General features: G+C 31.5%; 1 pseudogene across 1 annotated transcript; it reads left to right on the top strand.

Annotated features, from left to right (window-relative positions):
- Positions 1-5,963: 5,963 nt before the first annotated feature.
- Positions 5,964-8,547, top strand: LOC114279464 (7-deoxyloganetin glucosyltransferase-like; annotated as a pseudogene). The gene is made up of 2 exons (XR_014364960.1): positions 5,964-6,540; positions 7,441-8,547. The product of XR_014364960.1 is annotated as a 7-deoxyloganetin glucosyltransferase-like (transcript).
- The last annotated feature ends 9,514 nt before the right edge of the window (positions 8,548-18,061 follow it).

Below are 18,061 nucleotides of genomic sequence, written 5' to 3'. Positions count from 1 at the left end.
CACAGATAATGCCAAAGGGAACTTAGCCTAATATACAGATAAATAAAACAAGGCAAAAACATCTGTAGCGAGGTAACAAACTAAACACTTTAAAGGAAACCTCCCCGGGAGGCACAGTGACTGGCTGACCTAAAACACTCCAAGCAGCAGCTTAGGCCTGGTCACGCACCTACTCACCTATACATACATAATATAATAAAGTGAGCAGAAGCCCAATAAATAATAACAGAGTAAAGAGTTTTAATGAACGATGTCCCTAACAAATTTAGAAATCAGAATTCAAATAAAAATAGATGTATATTCATATTCTTGTTCAAACTTCATATGAAATCAGAATTCATGCTTAGTCATACATGATACATCCATTAGCGTTATCTTGCTTGTTAGTTCCATAAGGAACATCCGGTATCGGGAACTTGTAATATACTTGAGCCACAACATTGTTACCCTCGGGTAAGGGCCATGAAACTACAGTATTATTACCCCTGGGCAAGGGCTTTCTACTTGTAGACCACTGTATTATTACCCTCGAGCAAGGGCCTTGTGCTAAGGATTCCACGAATACATTTCAGAAATTGGACAATCATTCATTCATACAAAACATCGTATTTCAGAAAATTGATCATTTCATAGTATCAGAAAATAATTAAAATTAAACATAACTTTACAGAGTTATTACTCACAAATGGCTCCATTTGCAGAACAGACAAATCAGATAACTTGTGGCGCGTGACCTACACATATAGTAAAAAGGCATAATGAAACACACAGTCGGCTAGTACTTAACTCTTTTCATTTCATTCTTAGTGTGCTTCTAAGTTTTAACCTCTTATTGGGTCTTAACCTCTTATTGGGTCTAAATCATGGCCTAGGAATGCCTAGGACGCAAATGTGGATACTAAAATGCACTTTGGAACTCTTATCAAAACTTGCTGAAAACAGGGATCACGCTTTAGCACAGCTTCATTCGCTCGAGCGGACATGCATACATGTGAGAGGTCGCTCGAGCGCAGATTTCCTCGCTCGAGCGGTTTGCAAACTTTGAAAAAGTATTGGTTATGTGATTTTTATGCTCGATGGACGCTCGACGGTCGCTCGAGCGTGAGACTCAGGTCCTTGCTCGAGTGCAACTCTTGTTGCTTGAGCGGTCTGCAAAAACATGAAACTTCTGGGATCTTGCATTTCACGCTTGAGTGGACTTTTGGTCACTTGAGCTGAAGTGTAAGATCACAGAGTGGTCGCTCGAGTATAGGTTTTGGCGCTCGAACGGAAAGTAAAATTATGGGATTTCCATATTGCTCTTCTCAGCTCAAAACGCAAATTCAAAGTTGTAAAACAAGGTCTTTTGAGCCAAAAACTTGAGAAAACAGTAGGAAACAATTGTAAATGGTGAAACCATGGTGAACTCAAAATCATTTCTCAAGATCAAGGCCTAGAAGCTTCCCAATTGTTCAAGTCAAAACCCAAATCTTTGAAAACATAACAATATATATATATATATATCATGCATGTAAAGGTACAAGTTCCAAGCTTTCAAAACATGATCTAATGGGGTGTCTAACTCAAAAATATGTTGAATTCTTAGACCAAGGCCAAAATGAGGACATGCAAGAGGGAATTCTTTGAAAATAACTTCAAATTATGGTGAAATGAGCATGCATGCATGATATGGTTCATTTCTCTTTAATTACAACTCAATTCTTGTATCAACCTACTTAATTCTTTAGAGTTCATCTCTTACACCTCATAATTGTACAATGCAAAGGTTGAATTCTTACCTAGGCTTCCTAAGATGTGTGCTAAAGGCTTAATTCTTGAGTTTCCAAGTCCAATGCCTTCAATTTTTAGCAACTCTGGCTTAATTAGTGGCTTAATTAAGTTATTGATTAAGCTAATTAATCGGACACTAATTATTCTAATTTAATCGTTTCGAATTGAATTTTAATTAAATGTATCATAAAATTCTAAAAACCCCAAATAACACATAAATCAAGCCAATTTCATAATCAGATGCCGATAAGGCCTTCAATTCGCAAAACGAAATAGAAACAGAAACAGATATTTCTATGATGAACAAATATAAGTACAATCATGCAACACACACATAGAATTTATTCAGAATTTCACCTTAATTACTGATTAGACTTATTTAACCATGGATTAACGTTAATCAGAAGTCGGGGTTGTTACAATTTGGTAGATTATTTGGGATTCATAGCATTTTCTTTGAAAAATTTGAAAATATATCATTGCAATAATAATCATTGTGTTTGGTTTCAATTTTCTGAATTTAATTTTCTGAAAATTGAGTATTTTATTTTTTGAATTTTTTATTTTTAGTGAATATTTTTAAAATTTTAAGCAATTTTTTTTATTTACTTTTTTGTATGCACCTTACTTACATGTATCTAAAAAGTAAAAAATTTGTAAAAACAAATAATAAATACACATGAACATGAAAAATGCATTGAATTTTCATTTTTTTTTTGTATTTTTGGTATTTAGTAAATTTTTTGTAAAAAAAAAAATCACAAATATTATACTTTTTAAGTGTATTTATGTTAGGTGTATTTAAATTTTTTTTAAAAATTACTTAAAATATTTAAAAAATTAGTAAATATAAAAATTTTAAAATTTTAAAAAAATGAAAAATAAAATGGTCAATTTTTTTAAAAAGTGAATCCTAGATTAGGAAACCAAACAAACTGAATGATTCCTTAAAAAGTATATCATTGCAATAATAATGATTCCTTAAAAAGTTGAGATTCTTGAAAAAGGATTATTATTTTGAGACAGAATAATTCTTAAAAACACCTTAGATAAATTTTTAGCGAATTTGAAATCTGGCAATGCAGTCTATTTTTGGCATCTCTCGCAATTAGTGGATTTTTCTGGGATTTGCTGGATTTGGACTCTCATTTTCTTTTGTTTCACATTGTACCCGTGAAACCAAATTCAGAATCACGGGAGTCTGAACTATAGGGAATCACATTCGATGAGACTAAACTCTTACGAGTAGCGCAGAAACCAACTACAGTAGCACTCAGAGCCATTCTTAGCCGAGCTAAGCTCGGTTCAGCATGTAAACCTCACCTATGGGACCATGGTCGTGCTACTGCTCAAAGCCCGACTGCACAATTAGCTTGGTTAGAGAAACGCAATGGCAACCACCAATGGTGGAATTAGCTCGGTCCTTTTTGTTTAGTACAAATTTCCCTCTCAATTATCATGAGCAGAGTAATTATTGAGGAGAAAATTTAGAAATGAGTTATGTTAGGGACCCCAAATAATCTATCAAACTTCTCACCCATGTAGGTTTGTGTGGGATTCATACACGTGTGACAGATTTGGTAGAAAATTTGGTATTCATAACATTTTCTTTTAAAATTTTGAAAATATATCATTGCAATAATAATCACTGTGTTTGGTTTTAATTTTCTGAATTCAATTTTCTGAAAATTGAATTTTTTGTTTTTTGTATTTTTTCTTTTTAGTGAATATTTTTAAAATTTTAAGTAATTTTTTTTTTACTTTTTTATATGTACCTTACTCACATGTATCTAAAAAGTAAAATATTTATAAAAAAAATTAATAAATACACAAGAATACAAAAAAAATGTATTGAATTTTTATATTTTTATTGTATTTTTTGTATGTAGTGATTTTTTTGTAAAAAAAATTCACAAATATTATACTTTTTAAATGTATTTATGTTAGGTGTATTTGAAATTTTTAAAAATTACTTAAAATATTAAAAAAAAAAGTCTAATTTTTTAAAAAGTAAATCATGGATTAGGAAATCAAATAAACTGAATGATTCCTTAAAAATATATCATTGCAATAATAATGATTCCTTAAAAAGTTGAAATTCTTGAAAAAAAACTATTATTTTGAGACAGAATAATTCATAAAAACACCTTAAATAAATTTTTTAAATTCATAATAAAGCATTGTTATTTAAATTTAAAAATTAGACTTTTTTTTTAAACTTAATAATATAATTATTAAATTTCTAAAGTGTGTCAAAAAAATAAATTACATGTCATTTTCCTTTGTAAGATACGTCTGGCGGTGCTATAAGTTGACCGTTGTTGTTTAGCTTGTGCAACTGTGTTTGCGTGACATGTTTGCTAATTTTAACAATTTTTTTTGTTTTTGTTGTTTGAACAGATTGACAATTCTAACATTGAAAAGGAAAATGATTGGTGGCCCTAAAAAATTTGCCCCTAATGCCCCTAATTTTCATTTTTAGAAACTGTTTTCTTTTTCTCTTTCTTTTTTCCTTTTTTTTTTTTTTTTTTTTACCAAAAGTGGAATTTCGGGGCATTCGAGCCCCGAAATTTAGGGCCCTCAAGCAGCGCTGTTGAAAAATAAGATTAAAGAATTATTAGTTTGACTTGACCAGCGTGAGTCTACATACACAGAATGTGAACGAGTTCTCGGTCAGAATTTCGGATTTGTGGACGACGCCGACTAACGTCTGAATAAAGTTTCGGCTGTTCCACCTATATTAATTAATATATTAATACGTGTTGTAATATTATAAAAATTATGATTTCACCCATGATATAAATTATAAAAATGTAAAGCTTTTAAAATTATATTATATCATTTGTTAATATATTAATTAATATATTAATTTGTGCATATAACATTATTCATAAAGTTTTGGGACCAAAAATTAGATAATACTATATGTACTAATTGGTATACTTAAATATACTAACGGATGATGTAACATTTTTTGTAGAGATTTTAAATCTTTATAATTTATATAATAGGTGAGAGTAATAGTTTTAAAATAATAATGTCATAACATATGTTGGTATACTAATTAGTGTACACCACCACAAAAAATTAGATCCAATTTTTAACGGTGGTGATACATGCACTAATTAGTGTAGTTAGTACACTAATTGATGCATATAGTATCAATTGATACACTAGCTAATACACTAAACAAGTGATGTGAGAATCAATTAAAATATTAAATGAAACACTCTCTCTAACTATTAACCAATCATATAACTTAAACATCATTTAATTTAGAAAATGAGTTTAAAAAGTGAACTTGTATGTCATTTTTGTAAAAAAAAAATTTTGTCCATATGGAAATATACAATAGAGTGATATAACAATTTGTAATGATTTTTTTTTTTTTTTCACTTTTTAGCTAAAAAAAAAATGTCCCTAAACAAGACCTGTGTATTAATATTTAGATTCAAAAATTAAACACGGTTTCCATAATGTGGCACTATATTAAAATATTTACGTGAAATTTTTTTCTTATTTATTTTTTAATTATCAACCAATCATTTTAATTGTATATTACTAAATTTAGAAAATGAACATGTACATCATTTCCTTTAACGAATAGTCAGTTAGCACATATATCGTTTCGGTCTAATAGTCGGCAAAGTTTTTTTTTTTTTTTTAAAGAAAATTTTATACAAATTCACTTTTTAAATTGATTTTTTAGACTTAATGATGTATTAGTGATGTGATTAGTGATGATTAGAGCATATATATGAGAGAGTGTTACTTTTAAAATTCTAATTAACTTAGGAGGAGGATCCTTTAAAGTATAAACTTTGGACCTGAAGGTGTTGTTTGGGCCCGTGGGATCTTCCTATTTCAATAATCTGAACAATTCATTTTGTCGGACACTTGGTGTATTTCATCCACAAACAAAATTAGGTCGATTCGATAATCATAACTTATTTAATTTTTTACTAAAAAAATAGACAACAATTATAAGAGAATGTTATCTTTAATATTCTAATTAATTGTCCCATAACTAAACTTAAAAATTAAATATAATTTTTATCATAAATAAAAATGTTTTTTTTTTTTTTTTTTTTTTTAAATGCGCGACTGCCCACTACGCTCCATCCCCCATCCATCACCACGTACGCAAACATTTAACCCAGTCGTCGGTTATGGGACTATAAAACAAGAACCATAATGCGTGATTCATAAGCAAATTATAATTTCCCAATTGAGAGAAGAGGAGGAGGAAAGAGAATGAGTTCGATGGGCAAGTTAGAAAGACCTCATGCAGTTTGTATACCATGCCCAGCTCAAGGCCACATCAACCCCATGCTCAAACTCTCCAAACTACTCCACCAGAGAGGCTTTCACATCACCTTTGTCAACACTGAGTTCAACCACAAACGCCTCCTCAAATCTCGGGGCTCCGACTCCCTCAACGGGCTCTCTTCCTTCAGGTTCGAAAGCATACCCGATGGGCTCCCCGAGTCCGATGCCGATGCAACCCAAGACAGCGTATCACTGTGCGAGTCCACCAGGAAACACTGCTTAGCTCCTTTTAAAGACCTTCTTTCGAAGCTAAACGACACCGCTTCGTCGAACGTCCCGCCGGTGACTTGCATAATCTCCGATGGGGCTATGAGTTTCACTGTGGATGCTGCTGAAGAATTGGGCATTCCTGAAGTTCTTTTCTGGACAACTAGTGCTTGGGCTTCATGGGTTATGAACAGTATCGTAATCTTATCGATAAGAGTTATATTCCACTTAAAGGTATTATTAATTGAATTAATATGTATATTAATATAATTACATGTATGCAGTACATGCACACATATATATATATGTACATGCATTCAAGTATGCTACATCAACACTTTTTTTTCTTAATTAAAATAATTCATACATAAAATTTTTGCAATGATGACACAGAACGAGCTCTAGGAAAAGAGTTCTAACCAGAGCACTAACGTGGCACGGTATTAAAAAAAAAAAAAAGAAGGTGAAAACATTAAATTAATGGCCTCATCCATTAGAACTCATTTAGAGTTCTTGTTTTAAAGTTTTAAATATTTTTGTAATTTTTGTACGTGTGTGGATTTTTTATATAAAAATTATATTTATATCTCAATATTTTTGTATATTTTAATTAGATTGATAACACGTCTTCTCTCATCTAAATTAGATTAATTTACATGATTATATTAAAAAAAAATTTTACATGATTACATTAAAAAAAAAAAAAACAAACAAACAAACAAAAAAAAAAAACAAAACAAAACATAAAACAAAAAAACAAAAAATTGATAGAGTAGAGAAGTAAATTTAAAAAAAGATATTATGAGTCTGCATATGTACTCCTACAAAAGTGTGGCAAGTGTGGACATTTACGGCTATCCAATCTATATTTACCTTTATTAATTGAATAATGTTTGAATAATGTTGGAGATTTTAAAAGTTTATTAAAAAAAATTTAAATATTTTATATGAGTGTGAAATTTATATGAGATTTATATGATGTAAGTTTTACATTTATATGAGATATTTGATAAAATATTTAATAAATTTTTTGAGATTTTTAACATTATTATTATTAATTTACGAATATATCGAGATTTTTAATACAATATCGTAAGTTTGGTACTGATATTATTTTTTTGGGGTGATGTGCAGATAAGAGTTGCATGACAAATGGGTATTTGGATACAATTATCGATTGGATACCTGGTATGAAAGGTATACGTTTGAAGGATTTTCCAAGTTTTCTTCGAACCACAGATCTAAGCGATTTTATGATTGATTTTGTGTGTGGTGAAACTGAGAGAGCTCGCAGAGCCTCTGCCATTATTTTCAATACATTTGAGAAATTAGAACATAACGTTTTGGAGGCTCTTTCATCCATGTTCCCTCCAATCTACACCATTGGACCTTTACACTTATTAACGAACCAAATCAACGATGATAGTCTAAAGTTGATAGGATCAAATCTGTGGAAAGAAGAACCCGAGTGCCTCGAATGGCTCGACACAAAAGGGCCCAACTCCGTTGTTTATGTGAACTTTGGAAGCATCACTGTCATGACACCAAACCAAATGGTTGAGTTTGCTTGGGGACTTATTAATAGCAACCAGACCTTTTTGTGGATAATAAGACCTGATCTTGTCACTGGCGACTTGGCTGTTCTTCTACCGGAATTCATGGAAGCAACAAAAGAAAGAGGCTTATTGGCAAGTTGGTGCCCCCAAGAGCAAGTTCTTGACCACCCATCTATTGGAGGGTTTTTAACTCACTCTGGGTGGAACTCCACACTTGAAAGCATTTCGAGTGGAGTTCCAATGGTCTGTTGGCCATTTTTCGCGGAGCAACAAACAAATTGTTGGCACTGTTGCACCCAATGGGGCATAGGGATGGAGATAGATAATGATGTTAAGAAAGATGAAGTTGAGAGGCTTGTGAGAGAGTTAATGGTTGGAGAGAAAGGGAAGGAGATGAAGAAAAAGGCTATGGAGTGGAAGAGATTGGCTCAAGAGGCCACTGAGAGTTCATCTGGTTCATCTTTCTTGAATCTAGACAAGCTGATCAACCAAGTTCTTCTCTCTCCAAGACATTAGCATTAGGTTAATTGCGCTAAACCAAGTTTACAGTTGTCTCTATTATCTTTTTAATTTATTATCTTGTTTTGGGTTGGGTAGTGTTGTGTTGATCTTTTATTTTATTTTTATTTTTTTGTTTGTTGTTGAGATTAAGATAAGAATAAAGCAAAAAAATATCTTTTGTATATTTTTTTTTGTGGTTGATTTGGATATTTTGTCATTGTGCAGAGAGGTCTTATAGAACGAAAAAAATTTGAAGTCATGATGACAATTATAGTATGTTTTTTTGTTCATATCATGCAAGTTTTTTGTTGGCGTCGTCGGAAGATACTATTTGGATGCAACAAAATGAGTAAGGATCATCTGTCACTATTTCCTGCAGTCCTCCCTGCCGGCCTCACCAAAATGATGTCGTTTTGTTTATCAACTCTCTCTCTCTCTCTCCCTCCCCCAACTCTCTCTTCAGTCTAAGTTACTTTCTGTATCCATCTCTTTTATCTCTCTCTCTATGTATGTACACATATCCCTGCCCCCAATCACTTTATTTTCAATCTCAGCAATCAAAATGCTAAATAAAATCATAACTTTCCATCAAAAAACCCTATCTAGGGGTGTAACTTGGGCAGGTTCGGTCGGGTTGGGGGTCTGCCCAAGCCCGACCTGAATTGTATTTGACAGTGCCCAAGCCCGTCCAAGCCTGACCATGAACCCGAGCATTGCTGCCCAAGCCCAGCCCAAGCTTTGTATTTTGAACTCAGGTTAACCCGAATTGCCCGAGTCCAGAAACCTGTAGGTAGATCTAAGGGTAGACATAAAAGATGCTAATCTAATGGTAGAAGACTAACCAAAAAAAAATAAAAAATAAAAATTAAGACTAACTCTTTTACTTAATAGAAGACTAATCAAAAAAAATAAAAAAAATAAAAATTAAGACTAACTCTTTTACTTAATTTATATATATTATATAATTTATTAAATTATATATACATTATATATTATATATTATATAATTTATATAATATATTAAATTCAATTTGGATTCGGGTTCGGGTTGCTCGGGTTGGCCATTGGTTCTGCCCAAGCCCAGCCCGAATTGCAATTCGAGCATCAAAAATTTGTCCAAGTCCGTCCAGATTATAAGATATAATTGCCCAAGCCCTAAAAAAACTCGAGCTAGGCTCAAGTTGCTCGGGTTGAGCCCGCCCGAGTTACACCCCTGACCCTATCAGACCCATCAATCGTCGCGCACTATCTCTCCTCCACCACCATTCTCTCTCTCTAAAATCCTTCGCTAAAAAGATGCAGAACCCACGCCGAAATGAATCTCCGTTTTCTGACCCAAACCCACAAAGTCGTTTCGTAGGTCAATCCGATGCTTTTTCAAGTGTGCTCTGCTCAATCCCAAGCAAAACAACAATACCCAGAAGAAGAAGATTGAGTTTCAGCAACCCAAACACCCACATCCATTGATTTTGTGCAATAAAGATAAGAACTTGATTTATACTTGCAGTACCTTTAATGATTGTTGATGGAGATTGGGTTTATGTTTGTTTACAGTGCAAGGGTTTGCTTCACATTTCATGTGCAGAGTTATCCATTGAAATTGAGCACCCATTGTACTTCTCTCGCCTCTCTGTTCGTCTCTCTCAAAGGGGCTAGGTTAAAAAACGAAAAAGGACTGAAAAGCAAAGTAAGGCCTCGTTTCGGAACAGACTAATTTAGTAATTTTTTTGGCTATTTAGTTAAAATATGAGCTAAAAAAAATTAGTATGTTTGGGATGACTTTTTGGCTTTTTACGAAAAGATGTGCAAAAAGTAAAGAGAAAGGAAAATCTTTAACTTTTTGGTATGGATTGTTGATTTTTTGGCTAATTTAGTAATTTTTTGACTTTTTGACTAAAAAATTCGATTGTCAAACGAGGCCTAAAAAAGGAAAGGGCAAAAAAAAAAAAAATCACCAAAATGACATCGTTTTATCGGACTGCAGGAACGGCCGCAAGAAAGAGCCACAGATGATCTGCACTCAATAGAATAGGTGGAACTCTAATTCAAAAATGAATGATGAGTCTTAGAATTATCTTAGCATAAAGCTTTTGAAGTCGTCAAGCAGAACACATGGGAAGTGCTGTGGTCAAATTTCAGTTTATCTCTTATCAACATTCGGTTCAAATTAACTGTTTAAATTTTTTGAATTCAATTTTATAAAATTTAATTTTTTTATTTTTAGTATTTTTTTTGTAATTTTTTGTAAATTTTTTTTTAAAAATATTTTAAGCAAATTTTTTACATTTTAAATAGGATAAATTACAAATACCCTTTAAAATTTGATTAAAATACAAATCGCCTCCTGTGATTTTGAAAATTACATTCCACCCCCTAACAAATCGCCCATTTATTAATAAATCATCAAGTCAATTAATAGTTTTTAATGATGTTAAAAATATGTTTCAATTAATAATTTAAGTAATTTTATTATTGTATAGGAGAATAATTATGAATTTTATTTTTTTTAGTTAATTCCGTTAAATAAAAAAATTCCAATAAAGGGGCATTTGTAATTTTTCAAATTATAAAGAAAAATCTGTATTTTAAGCAAACCTCAATGGGTGTATTTGTAATTTACCCTTTTAAATACACTTAATATAAATACAATTAAAAAATATAATATTTGTAAATTTTTTTTAAAAAAAAATTCATTAAATACCAAAAGATATGAAAATTTAATACATTTTTGTATTCTTGTGTATTTAATGATTTTTTAAAATATTTTTTTAGAAATATTTTACTTTTTAGTTATATCTAGGTTAGGTCTATCTAAAAAGTAAAAAATTTGGTTGAATTATTAAAAAAAAATTCACGAAAAATAAAAAAATACGAAAAACAAAATACAAAAAAAAAAAAAAAAACAATTTTCAAACAATTAGATTCAAAAAATTAGAATAAAATAAGGAGATGTGTTTATATTTTCAAAAGTCGGGCTCCTAGATGGAATAAAATATAATGGGGCAAATTATATTTTGAATCTAAAAACGACGAAAATGTCAAAGGCATATAATGAGATTATATATGTATAAATGTGTGTAAATTTTATTTTTTTGTTTAAGTCATTAACAGTGTACTTTAATTTATAAATTATAAAAAATAACAAAAAATTATGATATAAACTAGAGAGTGTTAATTAACATTTGCTCAACTTCTATTAATATATGGAACCACTCCAGGAATGAATCTTTAACCCTTGCTTCTAAATTCTGGTTAATTTTATAGAATAGATTTTTGTTTTTGGTATGTACTCCTTTTGGTCAGCAAAAAGTCTCAGCACCAAAATAATAATAATAATAATGATAATGATAATAACAACAAAGAAAGAAGTTATTCAAAATTTTAGGTTTATGATTTAGATTTGACTTTTTATTGTGGGGCCACTCCATGAATAGATATTGACTTTAAATTTTAAGGGTAAATTACACTGACATCTCTTGAAGTTTTGCTTTAATACAGATACCCTTTTCACATTTAATAAATTATACTGCACCCTCTATATGTCTTTGTCGTTTAACGCAAGTGATAGTTAGCTTGTTTTTTTTTTTTTTAATTGTTCTGTTTGTTTTCTTTTAGTTTTGATTTTGTTCTCTTTAAAGCAAAACAAGATCTCTTTTATTGAAAATATTATAGGCTCTCTTCTAGTTTCATTTTGAAGTATGGAAATAGATATCAATTCATGTTCCATGAGAACAGAGAGGAGTTTCTAATTCCTTTCTTCAATGATGCAACCTCTTGTTTCCAAGGCTTTTACATAAAATGATTCTCATTAACCTATTCTCTCTAATTCGAGTACTCATTTATTCTTGTTTAGTATGAGATCTAGTATGTTTGAGCTATTTCTTCATTTGAAGTTTCTAGCTTTAATTCTCATTTTTGCCACCTCTAATATCATAATGCAACAACCTTGTGATGTTTGATAATTTAGGAAGCAAATCTACCTCTCCCTTGAGCATCTTTATGATAGAAAGGTATAGAAAGGACAAACATATTTTGGAAACACTATGTCTGCACTGTTATTACCTCACTGTACAAAACAAGTTTTTTGGTTGAGATTGAAGCACAACCGTCTTTTATTGGACCTGGTCAGGCCTCATTTTGGAACGACCAGGCCTCAAAGTAGACAAACAGAGTGCTGTTGTTGGCAAAACAGAGCAGTGGATGAGGGTAAAACAGAGCAGTTCTTCTAAAGGCAGATAGAGCAATTTTTGGAGGATATTCTCATTTACGCGTGTGTGGTCCTTGTTAGGAATGGCAACGGAGTGAGGCTGGGGGGTCACACTCTCCGTTCCCGATCTTTAATGGTGGAAATTCCCCCGACCCCAATCCCGATGAGGAACCTATCACCACTCCCCTAATGGGGATTGGATTTCCTCGACCCCGAAAATTCCTGGCAAAAAAAAAAAAAAAAAAATCAGCTCCAAAAAATATAAGAATTCATCAACAACAACAACATCAACTTCATCATCATCATCATCAACAACAACAACAACAACAACATCATTGTTCATCATCGTCGTTGTCATCATCAACAACAACAACACACCCATACAAATCTAAGCTCAAATAAAAAAAGCATCTTCATCATTTTCATCAACAACAGATCTTCATCAACAACATCTTCATCTTTATCATTTTCTAGATCTGAAGAACAAAACCAAGAGAGAGAGAGAGAGAGAGAGAGAGAGAGAGAGTAACAAGAGAGGAAGCGATATCGTGAGAGAGAGAGATGAGGAGTTGTCACCGACGCCTAGAGAGAGGAGCGACAGTCGTGTGTGAGATACTTCGCCGATGCCGATATCGTGAGAGAGAGAGAGAGAGAGAGAGAGAGAGAAAGTAACAAGAGAGGAAGCGATATCGTGAGAGAAAGAGAGATGAGAAGTTGTCATCGACGCCTAGAGAGAGGAGCGACAGTCGTGTGTGAGATACTTCGCCGATGCCGAGAGAGAGACAGGAGCAGAGGTGAGAGAAGAGCGACAGTGAGGGAGCAGAGAGAGAAATGGTGGTCATGTGTGTGTGTGTGTGTAAAGCGATAGAGAGAGGGAGACGATAGAGAGAGAGGAGCAACGGTTGTGTTTGTGTGTGAGTTAACCAAACCCTAAACACACATATATAAATCAGGGGCTAAACAAGGCGGGGTTGGGGTTAGGGTCAGGGTCAGGGGTCAAGGCTAGGGCTTAGCCAGGTCTGGGGTTGAAAAATGTATCACCGTTCCCGACTCGAATATTATCGAGGATTTATTTTTGAATACTATCCCCGGCCCGTCAGGAGTATTTTTTGGGAAAAAACCGCTCAATTCGGGGTCAGGTCCCCGGTCGGGCTAGGTTCAAATTTCCATCCCTAGTCTTTGTCTTTGTCTTTTTTTTTTTTTTTTTCTTTCTTTCTTTCTCTCTCTTATTATTTGCTATAATATTTGCAAATGTAATAATTAAGTAATTATTCATTCTGTGATGTACTAAATAGTTAATTAGGACATTCAGACCCTCTTGTAAGAGGACAAATTTGTAACAGTTGATATAGTCTTCCAACCCCCATTTCTTTCTCTCTTTTATTTACATGCTTAATATCACTGTTTGTAGCATCATGTTTTTGTTTCATATTGTTCCCATGCCTCGCATCCATTTTTGCATGCATTACAGTCTGGCTCATCATACGTGATGTTGTTATCATTTCTTACTTGATTATATGCGCTATCTCATGCTTTGAGTTGCTTCACATGTCATATTAGTAGCTGAATCTAGCAATTGCATTTTGTATGTGTTGCATTAGTCATGTACATTTTTAAGATCATGCATTTTTCTAATCATCTTCTTTTCTTTGGCTTGCCGCGGATGAATACTATGTGAGTATTTTTTGCTTTTAGCATATCATACGTGTGTGTGTATTACCATGTCGAGCATATTACCATGAGGTTATTTGCTTACTTGAAATAATCTATGAATGCTTGTGGATTGAGGCTATTTTGCTTAAATTGGAATGGCTTTGATTGTTGTACATATGAGCTTATTTTTTCTTTAAGTTGCACATATTAAAAAGCATGAAATCAAAACATTCCAAAGTAAGTGATATGGTCTATACTTGTTTGCCTCACATAGTAATGTTAGCATATTAATAAATCAGAATATGAGTATATGATGTCTATAAATTCACATCATGATTTAGTAAAGGCCGATCTTTGATCGGGTGAGTAGGATGCTCAATTCATAACATTTCCTTCTCATACCTAAGTTCTCGAACCAAGACAATTTTGGTTATGACGGACAAGTGGCCTTTGGCATGAGTCACGGGTTTTCTAATTCTCCAAAAAAATATTAGGCGGCGACTCTGAAATCTGACAATGCAATATATTTTTAGCATTTCTTGCAATTAGCGGATTTTTTTGGGATTTGCTGGATTTTGACTCTTTTTTTCTTTTGTTTCAAATTGTACTCGTGAAACCAAATTCAGAATCACAGGAGTCTAAACCGTAGGGAATCACATTCGATGAGACTAAACTCTTTTTCGAGGAGCCCGAAAAACCAATTACAGCAGCACTCAGAGCCACTCTTAGTTGAGCTGAGCTCGGTTCAGCATGTGAACCTCACCCATGAGACCATCATCTTGCTGCTGCTTAAACCCCGATTGCACAATTAGCTCGGTTAGAGAAACGCAATGGCAACTACCATTGGTGGAATTAGCTCGGTCCTTTTTTTGTTCGGTACAAATTCCCCTCTCAATTATCATGAGTAGAGCAATTATTGAGGAGAAAATTTAGAAATGAGTTATGTTAGAGATCCCAAATAATTTATCAAATTTCTCACATGGGTGTGGGGCCCACACCTATGTAGATTTGTGTGGAATCCATACATGTATGAAAGATTTGGTAGAAAATTTGATAGATTATTTTGGATTCATAGCATTTTCTTTTAAAAATTTGAAAATATATCAGTGCATTAATAATCACTATGTTTGGTTTCAATTTTCTGAAAATTGAGTTTTTTTTATTTATTTTTAGTGAATATTTTTAAAATTTTAAGCAATTTTTTTACTTTTTTATATGCACCTTACTTACATGTATCTAAAAAGTAAAATATTTATAAAAAAATTTAGTAAATACACAAGAATACGAAAAATGTATTGAATTTTTATTTATTTTTTTGTATTTTTGGTATTTAGTAATTTTTTTTTAAAAAAAATCACAAATATTATACTTTTTAAGTGTATTTATGTTAGGTGTATTTAAAAATTTTAAAAAATTACTTAAAGTATTAAAAAAAAATTTAGTAAATATAAAAAAAAACAAAAAATAAAAAGGGCTAATTTTTTAAAAAGTGAATCCTAAAATAAAAAACCAAGCAAACTGAATGATTCCTTAAAAAGTATATCTTTGCAATAATAATGATCAACAATGATAGAGACCACTAATTTTGGAACTCTAAAAAGACCACTAATGACATGACACTCAATAAAAAAAGAAAAAAAATATAACACCAAAGCCAAAACATCAAATCATTCCTGGTGGGGCACACTGCCACATCATTAGTGATAGCACTAATTAGTGCTCTCACTCATTTTCCTAATAATGATTCCTTAAAAAGTTTGAGATTCTTGGAAAATGATTATTATTTTGGGATAAAATAATTCTTAAAAACACTTTAGATAAAAATTTTAAATTCATAATAAAGCATTATTATTTAAATTTAAAAATTAAACATATTTTTTAAACTTAATAATATGATTACCAAATTTCTAAAGTGTGTCTAAAAAATAAATTTACATGTCATTTTCCTTTGTAATATACATCTAGGCCATGTTTGTTTGGGTGGACATGAGCTTGGGATTGGACTAATAGTCCAAAAAAATTATTAATCCGATGTTTGGTTAAACAATTGAAGTACGGACTAATTATTTTAAACTTGACTATTAGTTAAGATAGGATACATAATACAACGAATTCGTAGTCCTAGAACTATTAGTTATGGGAATGCTAATCCAGTCTACCCAAACAAACATGACCCTAGCGTTGCTGCACGTTGACCGTTGTTGTTTAGCTTTGCACAACTGTGTTTGCGTGACATGTTTAATAATTTTAACATTTTTTATTTAACAGATTGACAATTTTAACATTGAAAAATAAGATTAAAGAATCCTTAGTGTGCCTTGACCAGCGTGAGTCTACATATACAATGTGAACGAGTTCTCGGCCAGAATTTCGGATTTGTCGACGACGCCGACTAACGTGTGAATAAAGTTTCGGCTGTTCCACCATCAATTAATATATTAATTAATGTATTAATATATATTGTAACATTATTATTTTGAAATTATGATTTTACCCGCGATATAAATTATAAAAATATAAAACTTAAAAAATTATATTATATTATCTGTTAATATACTAATTAATATATCAATTTGTGTATATAACATTATTCATAAAGTTTGGAGACCAAAAATTGAGTGGTGTTTAGGGAAGATGATAAAAAGTAATTTTTTAGCTTTTAACCAATCTTTTGACTTTTTTAGACAAGTGATTTGAAAAGTTGGTAAAAAGTTACTTTTGCCTTTTTTTATTAATATTTGTTTATGATGTCTAATCACAATAAAATGATTAAACTACTCCCATTCAATTTAAAATATTTACAATTTCACTCATGTAGAACATTTTGACCCATGAGAGGAAGAATTCTAATTTCACCAGTGGCTAAAAATTAATTTCCCTAATGTCTTTAAATACAAAAAAGCCAACTTTTAACTTTTTCTACGAACGCACAAACGTGGCTAAAAGCCAAGTATCCAAAAGAGGCTTGAATAATACTATGGAGTGTTTTGAGAAGATGGTTAAAAATTGTTTTTTGACTTTTTTTATGAGAGAGGAAAGTGGGTTAAAAGTTGGGAAGTGACTTTTAACTCACTTCCCAAAATAACCCTATATGTGCCAATTGGTATACTTGAATATATTAACAGATAATATAGCATAATTTTAGAGATTTCAAATCTTTGTAATTTATATAATGAGTGGGAGTCATAGTTTTAAAATAATAATATCATAACATATGTTGGTATATTAATTAGTGTACCAATTGATTCTATATCGCAAAAAATTAGATCCAATTTTTAATAATGGTGCTACATGCACTATTTAGTACATTAATTGGTGTATATAATATCAATTGGTACACTGGTTAATACAATAAATAAGTAATGTAAGAATCAATTAGAATATTAAATGCAACACTCTTTCTCATATATTCTCTAACTATCAACCAATCATATCACTTAAACATCATTTACTTTAGAAAATGAGTTTAAAAAGTGAACTTGCATGTCATTTTTGTAAAAAAATTTTTATGTCCATATGGAAATATTTAATAAAGTGATATAACAATTTGTAGTGATTTTTTTGAATTTTTAGCTAAAGAAAAAAGTCCCTAAGCAAGACCTGAGTATTAATATTTAGATTCAAAAATTAAACACGCATTCCATAATTTATATAATGAGTGGTAGTCATAGTTTTAAAATAATAATGTCATAACATATATTGATATATTAATTAGTGTATCAACTAGTGCTACACCGCAAAAAATTAGTTTCAATTTTTAAGGGTGGTGTTACATGCACCAATTAGTACACTAATTAGTGCATATAGTATCACTTAGTACACTAGTTAGTACACTAAA

Source organism: Camellia sinensis, chromosome 3 (genome assembly GCF_055761805.1).
Source record: "Camellia sinensis isolate YWXY chromosome 3, ASM5576180v1, whole genome shotgun sequence".
Lineage (NCBI taxonomy): Eukaryota > Viridiplantae > Streptophyta > Magnoliopsida > Ericales > Theaceae > Camellia > Camellia sinensis.
This window is presented reverse-complemented; position numbering and strand designations above follow the sequence as displayed.